At 33.2% G+C, this 19,940-nt stretch overlaps 1 pseudogene; it reads left to right on the top strand.

The window, feature by feature from the left end:
* The first annotated feature begins 15,343 nt into the window (after positions 1–15,343).
* Positions 15,344–15,443, top strand: LOC143672270 (U6 spliceosomal RNA; annotated as a pseudogene).
* The last annotated feature ends 4,497 nt before the right edge of the window (positions 15,444–19,940 follow it).

Raw genomic sequence — 19,940 nt, 5'->3', positions numbered from 1 at the left:
GAAGGATATTCTGTGCTCATGGATTGAAATACCAAAGGTCATTAAGATTTCAATCTTACCTAAAGCAATTTATAGACTCAATGCAATCCTTATCAAAATTTCAACAATGTTCTTTTCAGAAATGGACAAGCAAACCCTCAAATTTATGTGGAATGGTAGGAGTCACTGAGTAGCTAAAGCTGTCTTGAGAATGAAGAATGAAGATGGAGGGCTCACACTTCCCAATCTTAATACCTATTACAAAGCCAGAGTAGGCAAAACAGCATGGTATTTCAACAAGGACCAACATATAGAAAAACGGCGTAGAATTGAGAGCTCAGAAATCAATTCTCACTTTTATGGCCAATTGACTTTTGAAAAGGGAGCAAAACCCACTCAATTGGGAAAGAATAGCCTCTTCAAAAAATGATGATGGGGAAACCAGATCTCCATTTGCAAATAAAGAAGGAGGAGCTTTTCTACACAACATATACAAAACTCAACTCAAAATGGTTCAAAGAACTTACAAACTTCTACAAGAAAATATAGGGAGACATCCTCAGGACTTTGTGTTATGCAGTGATTTCTTAGACTATACATCCAAAGCAGAGGCAACAAAAGAAAAAATAGTTTAATGGGGCCTCATCAAAAAAAAATGTTTCTCAAAGAACTTTATCATGATAGCAAAATTCCAATCTTCAAAATGAAAGACAATTTTTGGAAACACATATATGATAAAGGATTAATATCCAGAATATTTAAAGAAGCCCTTCAACTAAACAACAAAAAGACAAACAACCCAATAAAAACTGCACAAAGACTTGACCAGACTTACCTCCAAAGAAAATATACTAATGGCCAGAAGGCACATGAAAAGACGCTCAATGTCTTTAACCATCAGAGAAATTCAAATCAAAATCACAATGACATACCATTTCATATACATTTTAATGGCTGCGATCTTGAAAAAAGGAAAATAATGTGTCAGACAGGATGCTGAGAAATAGGAAAACTCATTCATTGCTGGTGGCAATGTTAAATGGTGCAACCACTGTGAAAGATAGTTTGGTAGTTCCTCAGTAAGCTAAATAAACAATAACCATATTAACTAGCAATCCCAATACTAGGTATATACCAAAAGAATTGAAAGCAGGGACTCAACTGATACTTGCACACCAATGTTCCTAGTGGCATAATTCACCATTGCCAAAAGATGGAAGCAACCCAAATTACTGTTAATTGGTGAATAGACAGGGAAAATTTGGTGTATGCATTCAATGGAACATTATTTGTCTGTGAAAGGGAATGAAGTACTGATACATGAGAAAATATGGACCTTGAGGACATCATGTTGACTGAAATAAGCCAGACCCCAAAGGACAAATATTGTATGATCTCACCAATTATTTATTTTAAAATATTTTTACTGTATAGTTGGACATATGTAAGAAGCAATCAAAGAATAAAATAATAATTTTCAAAGCACACGTCAACAAATAGTTACAGAGCAGATCCCATAGTTTGCCACAGGGTACCATTCCATCATCACAGATTTTTCCTTCCAACTCCTCCAAAACACCGGAGGCTAGAAGGAATATTAATATAATGATTTGGTAGCCATACTCATTTATTAAATCTCATTTTCTCTGTTATATCTCCTCCTTCTCCTCTAATTCTTCTTCCAATCTGTAGGGATCTTTGGGCAATGCCTGTTCTGACTCTTTCATGTTAAGAAGGGTTGTCCACACTGAAAGATAAGGGGATGTAATTAATTTATAATCCTCTAGATGCTGAGCCCTCTAGGTTTCAGGATTTATCTGACCTAGGAATCCTCTGGGAAGTGCATGTTCTAGGAAGGCAAACATAGTGCATGAAAACACTATAGAGTCTCAGTTTGGATCCTAGTTGTTCTTAAGAGTCAACAGGAGTGATGTTGGTTGGGAATTATAAAACAATGGCAATTAGCACTATCTAAATGGAGCTTGCATAAAAGTAGCGTCCATACTAGCCTCTTGGCTCTATTTGATCTCTTTTATCCACTGATGCCTTATTTTATTACATATCTTTTTTTATCCCAGTTTTGAAACAATTTGAATAAGCAAACTCAGATAGTCTGAATCTAGAATGTATGTTACCAGGAGACAACATGGGGATAGAAAATGAGAAGTTAACGCTTAAAATGTACAAGTTTCCTAGGTAGAATGATAGAAATATTTTAGTAATGGACATTGGTAATGGTAATACAACATTGTGAACACAATTATAAGCACTGAAAATATATGTATTTCCAAATGTGATTGATAAAGTAAACGTTAGATTGTATATATGGTAAGAGAATAAAAATTTAAAAAACACATGGAATAATATTACACAGTGAACCTTTTGTGGAACCATGATCTTTAATTAATACTATAATTATAAACCTGTGCTATTATCAATTGTAACAAATTTTCCACAACATGGCATGGTGGTGGTGGGGTTTTGTATTGGAATCTTATATTTTATTCATGATTGTTCTGTAAACCTACAACTTCTCTAATAAAAAGAATGAACAGTACTTCTAGAAATAATAAGGTCCTTTCTTTAAAAGACATAACATGCATACATAAAAGTCTATACGCTTTATAACATATCTGCAAAATCCATAAAATAGGAATAGACAGAACTTATGACAGAATAACTGAAGATTTATACACTTCTATAAACAGTTTATAGAACAACTAGACAAAAGTATAAGTGGTCTGAACAGTCTTATGAAATATGGATATTAATAGAATGTTGCCCCTACAACTATTCATCTTTGGTTTTTTATGAAGAAATATCTTACATGGGGACATCACAATTTTTCTTCAATGAATTTAAAAGAACTAAAATCATAAAGAGTATACTATGAAAAATAGAATCAAATTAGAAATAAATGAACATATCATATCTAAATAAAACAATTCTAAAAATTCCTATGTCAAAGAATTAACCATATAGGAAATTGCAAAAATAATTTGAGCCCAATAGAAATATATCAAAAATTTTTGTTGTAGGTAAGGCAATGATTAAAGGGAAATTTATAGTCATAAATGCATATATTAAAAAGAAAAGAAAGTTCTAAAATCAGTGATATAATATTCCACAATAAGAAGCAAGAATAAGTAAAGCAAAATAAATTAAATATTAGAATGTCTTGCTTTGCTCCATACATATATATGTATGTGTGTGTATGTGTGTATTAGATTATAATACAAATGGTGAATAAGAGAGAGTGATAAGGTGTATGGGAGGTTCGGGGTTTTCTTTTTCATTAATTTCATTTTCTGAAGTACTACAAATGCTCTAAAAATGATCATGGTGATGAATACACAACTATGTGCTGCTATTGTGAACCACTGATTGTATAAGTTAGATGAATCACATGGTGTATGTGAAGATATTTCAATAAAGTTACACACAAATTGTTAAAAAGTAAATTAAATATGAGAAAGGTCACAGAAATTAAGAAAATATATTAACAGAATAGAAAAATTTTTTAAAGAGAAATATATCAAGTCAGAATTTTTTTCTTTGAAAATAGGTAGAAAATTGGTAAACCTTCAGCTTGACTACTCAAGAACAGAAATACAAAATTACCATATCAGGTAGGAAAGAGGAAACCTTACTAACTTCATGCGAATAAATCTGATAACTTAGGTAAAATGGATTGATTCCCTGAAAAATACAGCATATCAAAATTGACATACATAAAACAGTCTATCTTAGCACTTATATATCTATTAGTGAAATTAAATTCATCAAAAATCTGCTCTCAAAGTATACTGCAGTCTAAGATGTATTCAATGTTGAATTCTACCAAACATTATGTTTGGGAAGGTCTATATCTTTATTTCTTCGACTATTCCTTCTACCCCATTTCTCTTTCATCTCATGGGACTCCCATAATGCATATTTTGATACACTTTATGGTGCCCCACAGCTGCCTTAGGCTATTTTCATCTTAATATTTCTTTTTTTACTTTTTGTCCTCATCCATACTCATATTCACTTTCATTTCTTCCCAATATATCATGAAAGAATCTGGGCCATTTGACTTATGGAGTTCTCACATCTGGATATTTGTGTTGCATACTCAATGTCAAGTTGTAAGTGTTCTTCTGTCCTTTGAATCACTTCCAAATTAGCAACTAGATCCAGAGACTCAGTCTGGATCTATAGAATTTGATGTCTATAGAATCAAATAGACATCAGATTCTGTTTGGTCCTTCTATAATGCCAATTCATGTTGCATGACAAAAGTATAGGAGGCATAAAATGTCTGCATGCCTCCCTTTGAGTAATTTTAACAAACACTGATATTTAACTCCCGTATATACTCATTCATGAGGGGTTGAAAATGGTCATATTCTAATTATGCCATTTCATATTCAACTTTTGGATAATTTCCTAAAGACTTCCTCTCTTCTACTATTTATTGCCCAGTGGTACAGTGCATAAAAGAAAGATAAGAAAAGTTATTGTTTCCCTTTATTTATCAGTTTTCAAAATAATGAATTATTTTTCTGTCATCCTCTAAAAGGGACCAATTTGTTTATTGGTAATATCAATGTAACTCAGAATTTAAAGGTATTTCATGGGTTTCAATCTGTTGTAATTAATATCATTATTGAAGTTGAAACTATCCTCACTTCAGTCAGTGGGACTCTCTTCCAGTTGGCTATTAAGTTAATTTTATGTGACCTTAGTAATATTTGGTAGCTTCCTTGCCGTCTGGAATTACACAACATCCCAGGCTCATCTTGTATATATTTTGCCCTAAACCTAGAAACCTGGAATCAGTCTTTTTTTTTTTTTGATGGCAAAATATTTTAATTTTTTATAAAGTAGTTTTCTCTCCTTTCCCACCCCACAGACTCAACATGAAAAGGAATCTGAATGTATGTATATTGATTGGAGCAATAGGATGTGTGCATATACATATATGCATATACATACAAGTTTATTTAAATTATCTTATCTACACTTCTGAAGATTGCTTGAGGCATATTATTAAAGTAAAACACATTTTAAGCCTTTTCAGACCCAAACACCATTTAATTCAATAGATCCTACTTGGGTAGTTTAGCAAACATTTTTAAAAATCCACAACCAAGGGTTGGCATTGGATACAAAAGAAAGCTTCATTTCTTGCTCAAAACTATTGAATTGGTTTTTTACCTAGGACCTTTAATCAAACTAAGCTAAGATGCTATAGGAGGTATATATATATGTATGTATATATATACATATATATATATACACACATAGCCTTGAATGTGAACAGGAGTATCATTATGAACTCTTGAGGTGGATCTATTTCCACCATTCACATTCAAATTTACAGAATTTTACTTAACTTCCTTCCTATAACATTTCTATTTCCTTTATTCTACACTGAAATTCCTGCTTCTGAATAACATGGGGGGAGGTGATAAAATTGGAATATACTATAATTAATCATTTTTAAACCTCTGATTACACATACACTGGTCTCAGGAAAAGAATGGTTATTACTACCCCCCTGCATGATGGCTGGAAACATGAAAATGTATTTAAATAGGTTTCCCATTTTTTTATGAATTTTTAAAACTTTTGTATTTTATCTGCATTGTTAAAGCATGTAGCTGTCACAGAGCATTCTCTCTTTCAGCACTCATTATCCTTAGAACTGCAAGCAACTAAATACATGATGCTCATAATCTATTCTTATATTGAGGTCCACTAGTCATTTTGATTGTGCAAAGTTATTATTTATCAGATTCCTCACAAGGATTCATGGGTGTGATATTCCCTGAATTCTTGATTTTTGGAAAAAAATTATTTATGACATTTATACCTGAAAGTTAGTTTTGCTAACTTGGCACACAGTTTTTCCCTGAGTATTTAAACATTTTACTATAGATTCTTCATGTAGTAACATGAAGAACATGCTGCTGTCAAAAAGGGTGATGATAATCTAATTTTCTTTCCATCATAAGCTTTTCCATTACAATTTATTTTCTTTCAGTTGCCCAAAGTATATTTCTTTATTCAAGTCTAGTGATTTAACTAGAATATATCATATTTTTCATTCTGTGTCAATATTATCACATACATAGGGTTCTCTTTCAGTATTTAGATTCCAATTTTTTATTAAAATTTTGCAGAATATTTTCTGAAGTAAGGTTTTTAGTATATGTTTTGTTCTCTTAATTTTCTTTCTTTCATGAAGGATTTCCATTATCTATATATTTATTCTTCCTTCTAAATTTTCAGTATTTTTTCATTTTCTTTCTAATCCTTTTTTTTTATCTTTTTCTTTCTTTTAAAAAATGCTCCTGTATTATACTTTCTACTTTTCTTAAGACATTGACCATTTTATGTATGTAGTCTGGTATTTCATCTGAATTTAGTCATCATTTAAGAAATGATTTTACTTTCCTTTCTAATTCTTTGTAAGTTCTGTCATTTCCTTTGTGAGTTTTGTTAAATTCTGATTTCAGACTTTTTAAATTTTTGTGTATCATTTCATTAAATCTTTTGCTCATTTTGAAATAGTAGATTACAGTTTTGATCTGTTTTATAGGCTGCTCTAATTTGCTAGCTGCCAGAATATACCAGGAACAGAATGGCTTTTTAAAAGGTAAATTTAATAAGTTGCAAGTTTACAGTTCTAAGGCTGAGAAAACATCCCAATTAAAACAAGTCTATAGAAATGTCCAATCAAAGGCATCCAGAGAAAGATTCCTGGTTCAAGAAGGATGATGAAGTTCAGGATTTCTCAAGTGAGAAGGCACTTGGTGAACATAGCCCGGGCTTCTCTCTCAGCTGGAAGGGCATATGGTGAACACAGCATCATCTACTAGCTTTCTCCCCTGACTTACTGTTTCATGAAGCTCCCTGGGAGGTGTTTTCCTTCTTCATCTCCAAAGGTCACTGGCTGTTGGACTCTGCTTCGTGGTGCTGCAGAATTCTCTGCTCTCTCCAAATCTTTTCTTTTCTTCAGAACTTTCCTCTTTTTATAGGATTCCAATAAACTAATCAAGACCCACCTGAATGGGTGGAGATACGTCTCCATCTAATTGATTTTTTTTTTTCCGCATGAGCAGGCATTGGGAATTGAACCCGGGTCTTTGACATGACAGGCAAGAAATCTACCTGCTGAGCCACCATGGCCCACCCCATCTAATGGATTTTAGCAACCACTCTTGATCACTCAAGATCACATCATGATCACATCAAGATCATATCAAGATGTGACTCCCTAAGTCATCTCTTCAGGGAGATAATCTAATTACAGTTTCAAACATACAGTGTTGAATAGGGATTAGAAGAATTGATTGCCTTTACAAAATGGGGTTAGGATTAAAACATGACTTTTCTAGGGTCCATACATCCTTTCAAACCAGCACAGAGGCCTATATGTCTGTGGTGCTTTTATTGTCTGTAGAGAAGTTGTTCTAGCCATTCTCAATTCTTTAATTCATAACTTTGTATAGGATTTACTCTTGATAATTTTTTATTGCTAGTTTATTTGAAGTTAGTTTTATTGAAGTTTTTAAGGGAAATGAGATTCAGAAAAGTTCATCTAGCTTTATAGATCTCTGTCTCATTTTTGTAAATATTGTATCTAAAAATATGGCTGCTTGCTTTCTGAGATTTGCTAACTCTCTTTCCTCCCCCTGCTTTGGTCCAGCTTCCTCTTTCTCTGTGATCCTTATCCTGCTCAATTTTTATTCTACTCCCAGCATTTTCTCCTGAGGGCCTGTTCTACAACAGAACACTAGAGGATCAGATGAGAGAGTTCATAAAAGTTAGATGACTCTAGCCACTTCAGTTCTTGACATGAGCTCCTTTCATTCATCTGCTATTGGAGAGAGCAAAATTCTTTCTAATTTTGTTACTCTTGTTACAATTTGATTGGCCTCCTGCACTTTCCTGTGAACACCTCTTGGCTATTTTGGCATTCTCCATTCTCAAATTCAACAGCTGCCACCCATATTGTTTACTTATTCCTCTTGTATAGATATGTATACCATATAGGACTTTGCAGCACCTCCTTCATATCACTTATGTTTCTTGTAAATGTTATTTGTAGATATTTAGTTTTGCTGTTTAGTTGTGTTTTCTCTTTTTATATGGAGATCTGGAAAAATTGAAAAATTATGTTGTAGCTACTGCTCCATCCTCCCAGAATCTGATAAATGTATTTTAATTCCTGTTTTCTATAATTAGAACAAGTTTTTATTAGAACAATAATTTAAAAATTATTGACAGAGGAAATATTTTCTTCAAATTAAATCTTATTATTATTATTTTGACATAGGCAGACACCGGAATTTGAACCTGGATCTCCAGCATGGCAGGCAAGAAATCTGCCACTGCGCCACTGTGGCCCATCCCAAATTAAATCTTACATTGACTCCCCCAAAGTAAAAATTATAAATATAAATACATATAAATCATTAAATATAAGTAAATATTATAAAATATATGCATATTAATTAAGTTCATATTTATAAAATCATTGCTAATTATAAATCCACTTGAGGAAAAGGAGCTGTTTTCATGCTTCAGCATCCATTTTATCTCTTTTTGTTAAAATAGAGAAAATTCTGGTTCACTCATATAAGCAGTTGCAATTGCAAACTTCTTAAAAACAACTTTAGCAGCATTTTCAATTGATGTAATTTCTTGTTTTATGTTTTTAACTTGGATAAGGAAGAACCACTATTTTTAATAAAAGAACTAAGACCAATACAATGTCATTCTTATTTCCTTTCTTGTTACACAAATTACTATTAAGTTTAGTCAAATATGCTGAACAGATAATATTGAGTATTACTGGACATTTAATTTGGTGTGCTTTGGAAAAACTATAAGGATTATGACAGGGCATTTTTTAAAAGACCAGGTCAGTGCTAAAGACATCAATGGTACTCTTGGAAAAATTTCTAGGATGGCCTAGAAATGAAAAAGCAGTTTTATTTCAAGTGGTAACTTTGACAGTCCAAATTTAGTGAGATTGAAGTCTCAACAAGGAGTTGAAATTTGGTATATGTCACATTTGACTGTGCATTTTTACTAATTGGTAAATTTATTAAGACAAAATTTTAAAATAAAATTTAGTTCAAACATTTCTAGTTTGAAAAACTACTAAATTAGAATATATTAGCATTCAAATTTTTATTTTAAGTCTTTGGTTTGGAATATATATTGTTATCTGGTGGGTTCCTCCACCACTGAGGTTCTACTTTCCTTATTTGGGAAAGAAGTGATTCCTTTGCTAGGATACCTTCTGGCTCTAGTAGGAAAAGACAGAAGTTGTTAACCAAAGCTTGGAAATTGCTAGTTAATATTCTTTCATTTATTTTACTTCAGCAGAGTGATTTTATTTGTCTGTGTATATGTCATTTTAAGTGTTTTTTCTGTGGCATTACTTTCCTATAGCACAAAGTTTAGGTAAATCAGTGATGCCCAGCATAGCCCTCCCTTTTTTACTAATGCTGGATATTTTTTTTTTTTTGTCTTTTTATATTTTATTTATTTTTAACTTTTAAAAATAGAGCATTTTTAGGAAAGTTTTGGATTACAGGAAAATTGAGCAGATAACAGAGAGAGATCTTTTATATCCTCCCTTCCCCTGCACACAGATTCTCTTATTATTAATATCTTGCATTAGGATGATACATTGGTTACGATTAATGAACCAGTATCAATATTTTATTATTAACTGAAGTCCATAGTTTACATTAAAGTCCATATTTTGTGCTGTGCATTTCTTTGGGTTTTGACAAATATATAATGTCATATATTCACTATTAGTGTATCATACAGACTATTTTCACTACTCTAGAAGTCCTGTCACACGATCTCATCCCTTCAGCCCACTCCAAATGCATATGGCCTCTCATCTTTTTTACCATATCTATAGTTTTGCCTTTCCCAGAATATTATATCATTGGAAGCATAGAGTATGAAGTTCAGAGTGGATTTTTTATATAGCAATATTAACTTGAGTTTAATCAATGTCTTTTTTGTGGTTTGATAGTTCATTTCTTTTTATCATCAAATAATATCCCACTGTTTGGAGGTACCACAATTTGTTTATTAATACACATACTGAAGGACATCTTTTTGCTTCCAATTTATGGAAATTATGAATGAAGGTGTTATAAACATCTGTGTGCATGTTTTTCTTTGTGAACATAAGTTTTCAAGTCATTTGGGTAAATACCTAAGAAGAAAATTGCTGGATCATATGATAGGACTATATTTATCTTTGTAAAAAATTTCCAAACTCTTTTCCAAAGTGACCGCACCGTTTTTCATCCTCATCAACAATGAATGAGAGTTCCCGTTGATCCAAATCCTCATCAGCATTTGGTGTGCTCAGTGTTTTGGATTTTAGCCATTTATAAAAGCTGTGGTGGTGTCATATCTCATTCTTGTTTTAATTTCCTATTATGTAATGATATATGATGCTGATAGTGTATTCATATACTTATTTCCCATCTATATGTCTTCTTTGCTGAGGCTCTGTTCAGATCTTTTACCCATTTTTGAACTGGATTATTTGTGTTCTTATTGCTGAGCTTTAATAATTCTTTATTTATTTCAGACATAAGCTTTTTATCAGGTATATGCTTTGCAAATATTTTCTTTTAGTCTGTAGCCATTATATATCTTATATTCACAATGTTCTGCTACCACAACCACCACCTGTTACAAAATGTGCAATATATCCCAATAGAAATTCTGTAAAAAAATATAGGGATAGAATCTATCCCTATCCCCAACCTATCCATTGGTAACCCATATTCTAGATTCTGACTCTATGAATTTCATTGCCTAATTATTTCACGTCAATGTGAACACAAAATATTTGCCCCTTTGAGTCTGACTTATTTCACTGGACAAGAAATCTTCAAAGTTTATCCATGTCAACAAATAAGTTAGTAATTTCTTTATTACAGCTGAATGATATTCCAATCTGTGTATATGCCAAATTTTGTTTATCCAGCCATTGGTCCGTGGACACTTGAGTTGCTCCCATCTTTTGGCAATTGCAAATAATGCTGCTTTGAATAATGGTCTGCAAATATCTGTTCAAAGCCTTGCTTTCAATTCTTCGGAGCTATATACCCAGGAGTGGGATTGCTGGATCATATGGAAATTCTATACTTAGCTTTATGAGGAACTGTCCAAGTGTCTTCCACAATAGCTGCACCATTTTACATTGCCACTAGTAATGAATGATTGTTCCTATTTCTCCACATCCTCTCCAATGCTTGTAATTTTCTGTTCTTTTTTTAAACAGGAGCCACATTAGATGTTGTGAAATGGTATCGTATGAATTAGATTTGCATTTCTCTAATAGCTAATGACATTGAACATGTTTTCTTTGCTGTTTAGTCATTTGTATATTCTCTTTGGAAAATATATCTGTTCAACTCTTGTCCATATTTATGTTGCATTGTTTGTCTTTTTATTGTTGAATTGTACGATGTTTTTATATGTTCTGGATAGTAAACCCTTATCAGATATGTAATTTCAAATATTCTTTACCATTGGATAGGTTGTTTTTCTCACTTATGTGATAAAATCTTTTGAGGAACAAAAAATTTAATTTTGAGGAGGTCCCATTTATCTATTTTTTCTTTTCTTGCTTTTGCTTTGGATGTAAATTCTAAGAAACCATTGCCTAACAGCAAATCCTGAAAATGCTTGTCTATGGTTTCTTCTACATGTTTTTTACTCCTGACTCTAATATTTAGGTCTTTGCTCCATTTTGAGTTAGTTTTATATATAGTGTGAGGTAGGAGTCCTGCTTCATTCTTTTCACACAGATACTCAGTTCTGCCAGCACCATTTGTTGAAGACACTACTTTTTCCCAATAGAGTAGACTTGGCAGCCTGTCAAAAAGTAACTGTCCATAGATATCCTCATCTCTGAACTATTTCTGAACTCTCAATTCAATTGCATTGGTCTATGTAACTATCATTGTGCCAGCACCATGTTACTTTGACCACTGTAGCATTGTAATAAGTGTTGTTATTGTTTTGGGTGCAAAGGGCAGGAATCAAACATGGGTCTTCCACATGGCAGGACAGCGTTTTGCCAATGAACCACCCATGCAAAGTTGCTTTTTTTGTTGTTCTTGTTTTATGGCTTTTATCATTTATTAAAAAAAAATACTTTTGGGCAGGCCACGGTGGCTCAGTGGCAGAGTTCTCACCTGCCATGCTGGAGACCTGGATTCATTTCCCAGTGCTGGCCCATGTTAAAAAGTAATAATTGGGTGGGCCACGGTGGCTCAGCAGGTAAGAATGCTTGCCTGCCAAGCCCGAGGACCCGGGTTCGATTCCCGGTGCCTGCCCATGTAAAAAAAAAAAATTAATAATAATAAATAAAAATTAAAAAAAAATACTTTTGAGAAATCTCCATATATATAAAGTCCAATTATATTATACAATTAATGGCTTACAATATCATCACATGGTTTTGTATTTTTCACTATGATGATTTTTAGAACATTTGCATCACTCCAGAAAAATAAACAAACAAACAAATAAATAAATAAATAAATATCATAATCCATACCCTATCCTCTCATTAACCACTAGTATTTCAGTCTTCCCAACTTTCACCCTCTATCTCCCCTTATTATTTCAAACTCGCATTTTAATAAGTTTTAAAGTCAGGAAGTTTGAGTCCTCTGACTTTATTCATTTCCAAGATGGTTTTGGCTATTCAGGTCACCACATTCCTCAAAAAATTTTGATAATTGGCTTTTCCATTTCTTAGAGTAAGATGTTGGGATTTTTATTTGGATTGCATTGAATCCATAAATTGTTTTGGGTAGAATTGATTTGTTAACAATATTTTGTCTTCCAATTCATGAACAGGGAATGACTTTCTACTTATTTAGATCTTTATTTCCTTAGAAAAATTTTGGAATTTTCCATGTCTAAGTCCTTTAGATATTTGGTTATATTTTATCTAGATATTTGGTTCTTTAGTTGCTATTGCAAATGGAATTATTTTATTGATTTCCTCCTCAGATTGCTCAGTACTAGTGTATAGAAACACTGTTGATTGTTGTATGTTGATCTTCAATCTGCCATCCCATTGAATTTTTTATTAGCTCTAGTAGCTTTGTTGCAAATTTTAAAAAAACTTTATATAAGATCATGTCATCTGAAAAAGGGGGGGGGTTTACTTACATTCTAAATCGGATGCCTCTTCTTTCTTTTCCTTTCCTAACTGTTCTTGCTAGAACTTCTAGTAAAATGTTGAATAAGGGTGATGTCAGTGGGCCTCATTATCATTATCCAGATCAAAGAGGGAAAGATTTCAATATTAGCTGTGATGTTTTCAAATATGTTCTTTGTAATGTTGAGAAAGTTTCCTTCTATTCCTATTTTTCTAAGTGTTTTTATCAAGAAAGGATGCTGAATTTTGTAAAATGCCTTTTCTTCAACAATTGAGATGCTCATGTGAATTTTATCTGTCATTTTATTAATGTAGTGTATTACTCTAATTGATTTTCAGATATTGAACTACCTTGCATAATTGGTATAAAACCCACTTGATCATGGCACATAATCATTTTAGTATGCTGTTGAATTCAATTGGCTAGTATTTTCTTGGGACTACTGTACTATATTCATAGTAGAAATTTGTCTGTAATTTTATTTTATTTTGCTATCTTTATCTGGCTTAGATATTAGAGTGACATTTGTCTCATAGAATGAATTAAGTTGTATTCCCTCTTCTTCAATACTTAGAAAGAGTGAGCAACTTTGGTATTAATTACTCTTTAAACATTTGGTAAACTTTAGTTGTGAAGCAATCTGTTCCTGGGAGTTTCTTTATTGGGAAGTTTTTGTTAACTGATTCAATCTCTGTACGTATAATTGATCTGTTGAAATTTTCTGTTTCTTCTAGAATCAATGTAGATTGTTTGTGTGTTCCTAGGAGTTTACCCATTTCATCTACATTGTCTAATTTGTTGGTATATAGTTGTTCAAAGTAACCTCTTATGATCCTTTTTTATTTCTGTGGGGTCAGGTGTAATGTCCCATTTCTCATTTCTGATTTTAGTATTTGCAACCTCTCACTTTTTTTGTCAGTCTAGCTAAAGTTATGTTGATTTTATTGATATTTTCAAATATCCACCTTTTTATTTTGTTAATGTTTTCTAATGTTTTTTATTTTCTATTTCATTTATTTCTACTGTAAACTTTATTGTTTCTTTCTTTCTGTTTGCTTTGAGTTTGTTTTGATGTTCCTTTTCTAGTTCATCCATATGTGCAGTTAGTTCTTTGATTTTAATGATTTATTCTTTTTTATTGTAAGCATTTAAGGCTCTAAATTTCCCTCTCAGCATTGCCTTCACTGCATCCCTGTAGTTTTGATATGTTTCCTCATTTTCATTTTTCTGAAGATATTTACTCATTTGTCCTGTGATTTCTTCTTTGACCCATTGATTGTTCAAGAGGGCATTATGAACTTCCATATATTTGTTGGTTTTCTAGTTCTCTGTCTACCAGTGTTTTCCAGCTTCATTCTATTCTGGGAAAAGAATATGATTTGTGTAATTTAAATCTTTTAAATCTATTGACACTTGTTTTGTGACCCAATATGTAGCTTATTCTGGAGAGTGATCCATGAGCACTTGAGAGAAGGGAATATCTTGCTGTTTGTGTGATGCAGTATTCTGTATATATCTGTTAGGACTTGATCATTTATCATAATATTGAAGTCCTCTGTATCCTTATTGATTCCCTATCTAGATAGTCTATCTATTGGTGAGAGTGGTATATTGAAGTTTCAAACTGTCCTGGTAAAGATTTTTATTTCTCCTTCCAGTTTGGCCAGTATTCACCTCATGCATTTTGAGGCACTGTGTTTAGGTGCATAAATGTTCATGATTGCTATTTCTTCTTGGTGAAGTGACGGTTTTGTTAATTTATAGTGTCCTTTGTCTCTTGTAACAGCTTTTGACTAAGAGTCTACTATGTCTGATGTTAGTATAGCTACCCTAGTTCTCTTTTGGTTATGCTATGCATGGATTATTTTTTCCATTCTTTCACTTTCAACTTATTATTATTATTATTATTATTATTATTGCTCTAAGGTGAGTCTCTTGTAAACAACCCATAGTTTGACCTTGATTTTTTTTTTTTCACATGGGCGGGCACCAGGAATCGAACCCACGTCTCCAGCATGGCAGGTGAGAACTTACTTTGCCAGTTGAATCACAGTGGACCGCCCTTGACCTTGCTTTTTATCCACTCTTCCAACATGTGTCTTTTGCTAGAGATGTTTAATCCATTAAAACCCAGTGTTATATGCTTGCTTCAGCAGCACATATATTAAAATTGGAACGATACAGAGATTAGCATGGTCCCTGCGCAAGTATGACAAGCAAATTTGTGAAGTGTTCCATATTTTTTAAAAGAGAGAAGAGCAAAAAAAAAAAAGTAAAAAAAAGAAAAAACTGTTTTATGACCGTAAAGGCACTACTTAATTTAGCCATTTTGTTTTTTGAATTTTATATGTTAGGTTTTTCTTTGTCTTTGTTTTCTTTTATTGCTGCTTCCTTTCTGTGTATAGTCGGTCTTTAGGGATGTATCTGACTTCCCCAAATGAGAAGACCTTTCTTATTTCTGTTTCTATTTAGGTTTTTTTTTTTTTTTTGTTTAGTTTAGTTTTGTTTTGTTTTTGGTGCATGGTCTGGGAATTGAACCCAGGTCTTCTGCATGAAAGGTAAGCATTCTTCCACCAAACCATTTGTGTATCCCTGTTTCTCTATAGCTTTAAAATGCTTTTTTGTGGTTACCCTGGAGTTTGCATTACACAACCTGTATCTATAGCCTACTAATTTTAAAAGATACTGTATTAGTTTGTTAATGTGTCTAGAATGCAATATACCAGAAATTAAACAGCTTTTAGAAAAGGAAATTTATTGCGTGGGCCACAGTGGCTCAGCAGGCAGCGTTTTCCCAGTGTCTACCCATGCAGAAAGAAAGAAAGAACGAAAGAAAGAAAGAACGAAAGAAAGAAATAAAGAAAGAAAGAACGAAAGAAAGAAAGAAAGAAAGAAAGAAAGAAAGGAAGAAAGAAAGAAAGAAAGAAAGAAAGAAAGAAAGAAAGAAAGAAAGAAAGAAAGAAAGAAAGAAAGAAAGAAAGAAAGAAAGAAAGAAAGAAAGAAAGAAAGAAGAAAAAAAGGGAATTTATTAAGTTACAAGTTTAAAGTTCTAAAGTTACATAAAGTCCAAACTAAGGCATCCACAGAAAGATACTTTGACTCAAGAAAGACTGATGTCTGTCACATGAGAAGGCATGTGGCAAGTGTCAGTTAGTCCTTGGTCCCAGTTCTGATGCCTCCAGCCTCTGATGACAGTGGTTTACTCTGTAAGCATCTGTGGGCCTTCACTTAGTTCCTCCAGGACACAACTCTGGGTTCTAGCTTGCTTACTGTCTCATGGGAAGGCACATGGTGAGATCTGCTGGGCTCTGCATTTCCAAACATCCATGTCTAGGCATCTGCTCTCTGTCAGCTCTCCAAGCATCTCTCTCACCTCTGACACAACTGTGTTTTCTCCAAAATGTCTCCCTGTTAAAGGACTCCAGTAAACTAATCAAGACCCATCTTGAATGTGCAGTATCACATCTTCATCTGATCAAAAGGCCACACTCACAATTGGGTCTGTTGCATCTCCATGGAATAATATAATCAAAATCCACGCCTTTCCCTGGAAACAATCTAATCAAAGCTTTTCACCCTACAATATTGAATCAGGATTAAAGGACATAGATTTTTGGGGGTACACACTTTCAAACCAGCGCAGATGCCAACTTAATTTCAAGAGCAAACACATTCTCTGCTCCCATATCCCCGCTCACACATAATCTTCTTAATATCCCTGCATTTCCCAACTCTATGTTGTTTTCTCCTATATTACCTTCTTTTTTATTACATTTTTATGTCCATTATGGGGAAACAAGACTTTTTCTTATTCATTTGTATACTGACTCTTATAGGAATTAAAGAGCAAAGTTATTTATTGAGGATACAAGGCTATTGGGTCTGTATTTGCCAATTTAGTTAACTTTACTGAAGCTCTTCACTTCTGCACCCTGCTCAAAACCACTGGCTCCTGACTTCTCCTTTCAACATGAAGAATTCCCCTTAGTAATTCTTGTTAGGTAGGTCATTTGATGACAAACTCTTGCAGGTTCTCTTTATCTACAAATGTTTTAAACACCTCCTCATTTTTAAAGGACCATTTTTCCAGATAAGAATTTTGGACTGGCAGTTGTCACCTTTTCAGTAACTTAATTATATCAAACTACTGCCTTCTCACCTCCATCGTTTCTAATGAGAAATTGACACTTATCCTTATTGAAGATCCCTTGTATATAATGAATCACTTTTGTCTCACTGCTTTCAGAATTTTCTTTTTATCTTCTTCATAGTATATGGTTCATGATATGTCTCAGTGTTTGTTTTGCATGGAGTATGTTGCACTTCTTGCACATGTATATTTTTTTCTTTCATTAATTGTCAGCCATTATCACCTGAACATTTTTTCTGCCCATTTTCCCTTCTTTTCCTCTTCTGGGAGTTCCATGATGCATGTTTGTATGGTCCATGTCATGCTGTTACTCAAATCACTGAGACGCTGCTCAATGTTTTCTCTTCTTTTCTCTATGTGTTCTTCTCACTGTATGGTTTTGATTTCCCAGTTTTCTAGTTCACCATTTCTTGCCTTCTGCCTGTGCAAATCTGCTGTTGTATGGCTTTAGTGTGTATTTTTCTTTTCTTTTTCAGAACAATGTGGATGTTCTCAAATTGATTGTGCTGGTGAAGGCGTAATTCTCATATATATTTTATCTCTATTACTGTACCTTTCATCCCCATAATTTTTGTAATGTTTCCTTTTAAACTTTCCATTTTTTTCTCACACATCATCTTCTTAATATCCTTTAACTCTATATCCACCAACAGTTTGTTTCTATCCATATTTCCCTTCATATCTTTGAATTTATTTAGGAGATTTATATGAACTTCTTCAAGTAGTTGTTCTAAATTCTGCATCTGCTCTGTAGTTTTAATTTTTTCCCTTGACTGAAACATGTCTCCCTGTCTCTTACTGTGGCTTCATTATTTTGCTGATTTGTAGACATCTGAGTATATTGAGTTAGTAAGTCTGATGGTCAGTTTTTCTCTTTTGTTTCAGTATTTTATTGTAGATCAGCTATGTGTTATGGCTCTTCTTCGACAATTAGTACAGCTTATGTTCAATCTTTAGAGTAGCGCGTGTTTAACTGTTCATGTTTTCTCAGCTCTTCTGAACTTGATTCTTGGAATTTATGCTGCACAATTTTTAAATATTTCCCTTTTGTGTGCAACTGTTTTACCTACAGGTGAAAACTTATTTTTCTCTTTTCATCCTATGGAAATTATCATCTGTTAAATGAGAATTAACAGATTTGCTATTTGTTTTTTGTGTTGAATTTTCTACCCAGCTCCTATTGTTTGTCTAAATTCTCTCCCTCACTCAGTCCTCCCCCTTTATATTACACTTTTCTTTTCTTTTACGTATCCTGTTTTACAGAAGTTCAACACTTCCTCTTTTTCACTGTGAGACTTTTCTGCCTCTGATTACTTCCCCATTAGGGTATCCCTCCTTGGGGAGCCAGAAGGTATCAATCCAGAAAGTTAGGTCAATGTAGAAAAGTCCATTTATCATTTACATAATCCAACAAATAGAGACTAGGCTAAGTATGTGCACTTCTTACCAACAATTTGCTACAGTCACTTTTTTGTGGGATGCATTTGTACGTGGCACTCCTCAGCCACTTGTGTTCTTCCATGGGTCTCTGCATCTTGTGCCTGGTTAACCATGGGTTTCTAACTTGCTGCTATGAGTGGCTGTATGGTTGTGTCCATGGGAAGAAGCATCTCGGCCATAATGCTTCTGTTTCACTCTTAAGCCATTCAGGACCAAAATAAGAGGGATGGGTCTGAGTTGGCAGTTCCAGGAGTTAAATCTATTACCTGTTTTTGGTGTTTATTATTTTCTTTTTCTTTGATTCAGTGTCTGGGGAGTCCTTCTCCAAACTCTGTCATCATCCAGAGTTCCAAGTAAGTGGGATTTGTCCATTATTAGTTGTTTCTGAGGGGACAATTTTCCAGGGGATATCTTACATCTCCATGATGATTATGTCACTTTATGCTGAATTATATTTTTTTCATGTATTTGTGTGTGTGTGTGTGTGTGTGTGTGTGTGTGTAAAAGTACAGTCAGTCTGGTTTTCTTATGGACATAGGATGCCCAGTGAATGATTACTTCAAATTAGAGTTTTCATATTTGTTGCCTATTCCCCTCACTTATACAATAGTAAATGAAATCACTTTGCTAGCATTAGCATTTTTTTCAATCAACAAACTAGAGCATGATTTTCAAACTTCCTTTGAAGTAAGGTCTCAACATTGCCTATTGGAAAGCTAATATTGAAAGAGAATGGATAATAGTGCAAGGAAGAAGCTCAATCAGAACAAAAACAAAGGAAAACAATTAATATTTACAGTACTTTTAACCTGAAATTAAAATGAGATTTCAAATTGATTCATACTTGTCAAAGCATTTCATAGGCTCAGATTTTGGGAAACTGTTCAAATTCTATTGCAGCAGATTAATTTATCCTTGTAGATGCTGATTGAAAAGGATTACTATATAGCAAGTTTTAACTCAATGTGTGATATCTGCTGCCATTCAAATAGGTTATCTTTTCACAGTATGCTCCCTAAAAGCTGATTCCCTTTCTTTTAATACTATGCACCAAAACTGGAAATTACTATCAGGTCAAAATTTAGCAATCAGGTTAGTAGTTTTAATCCAGGAATGGGATTTTTTTTTCAAATACATGAAATACAATCTGG

The sequence above is a fragment of the Tamandua tetradactyla genome, chromosome X, assembly GCF_023851605.1.
Source record: "Tamandua tetradactyla isolate mTamTet1 chromosome X, mTamTet1.pri, whole genome shotgun sequence".
In the NCBI taxonomy this organism is placed as follows: domain Eukaryota; kingdom Metazoa; phylum Chordata; class Mammalia; order Pilosa; family Myrmecophagidae; genus Tamandua; species Tamandua tetradactyla.
The sequence above is the reverse complement of the archived record's forward strand: the minus strand, read 5'-3'. Positions and strand labels throughout refer to the sequence as shown.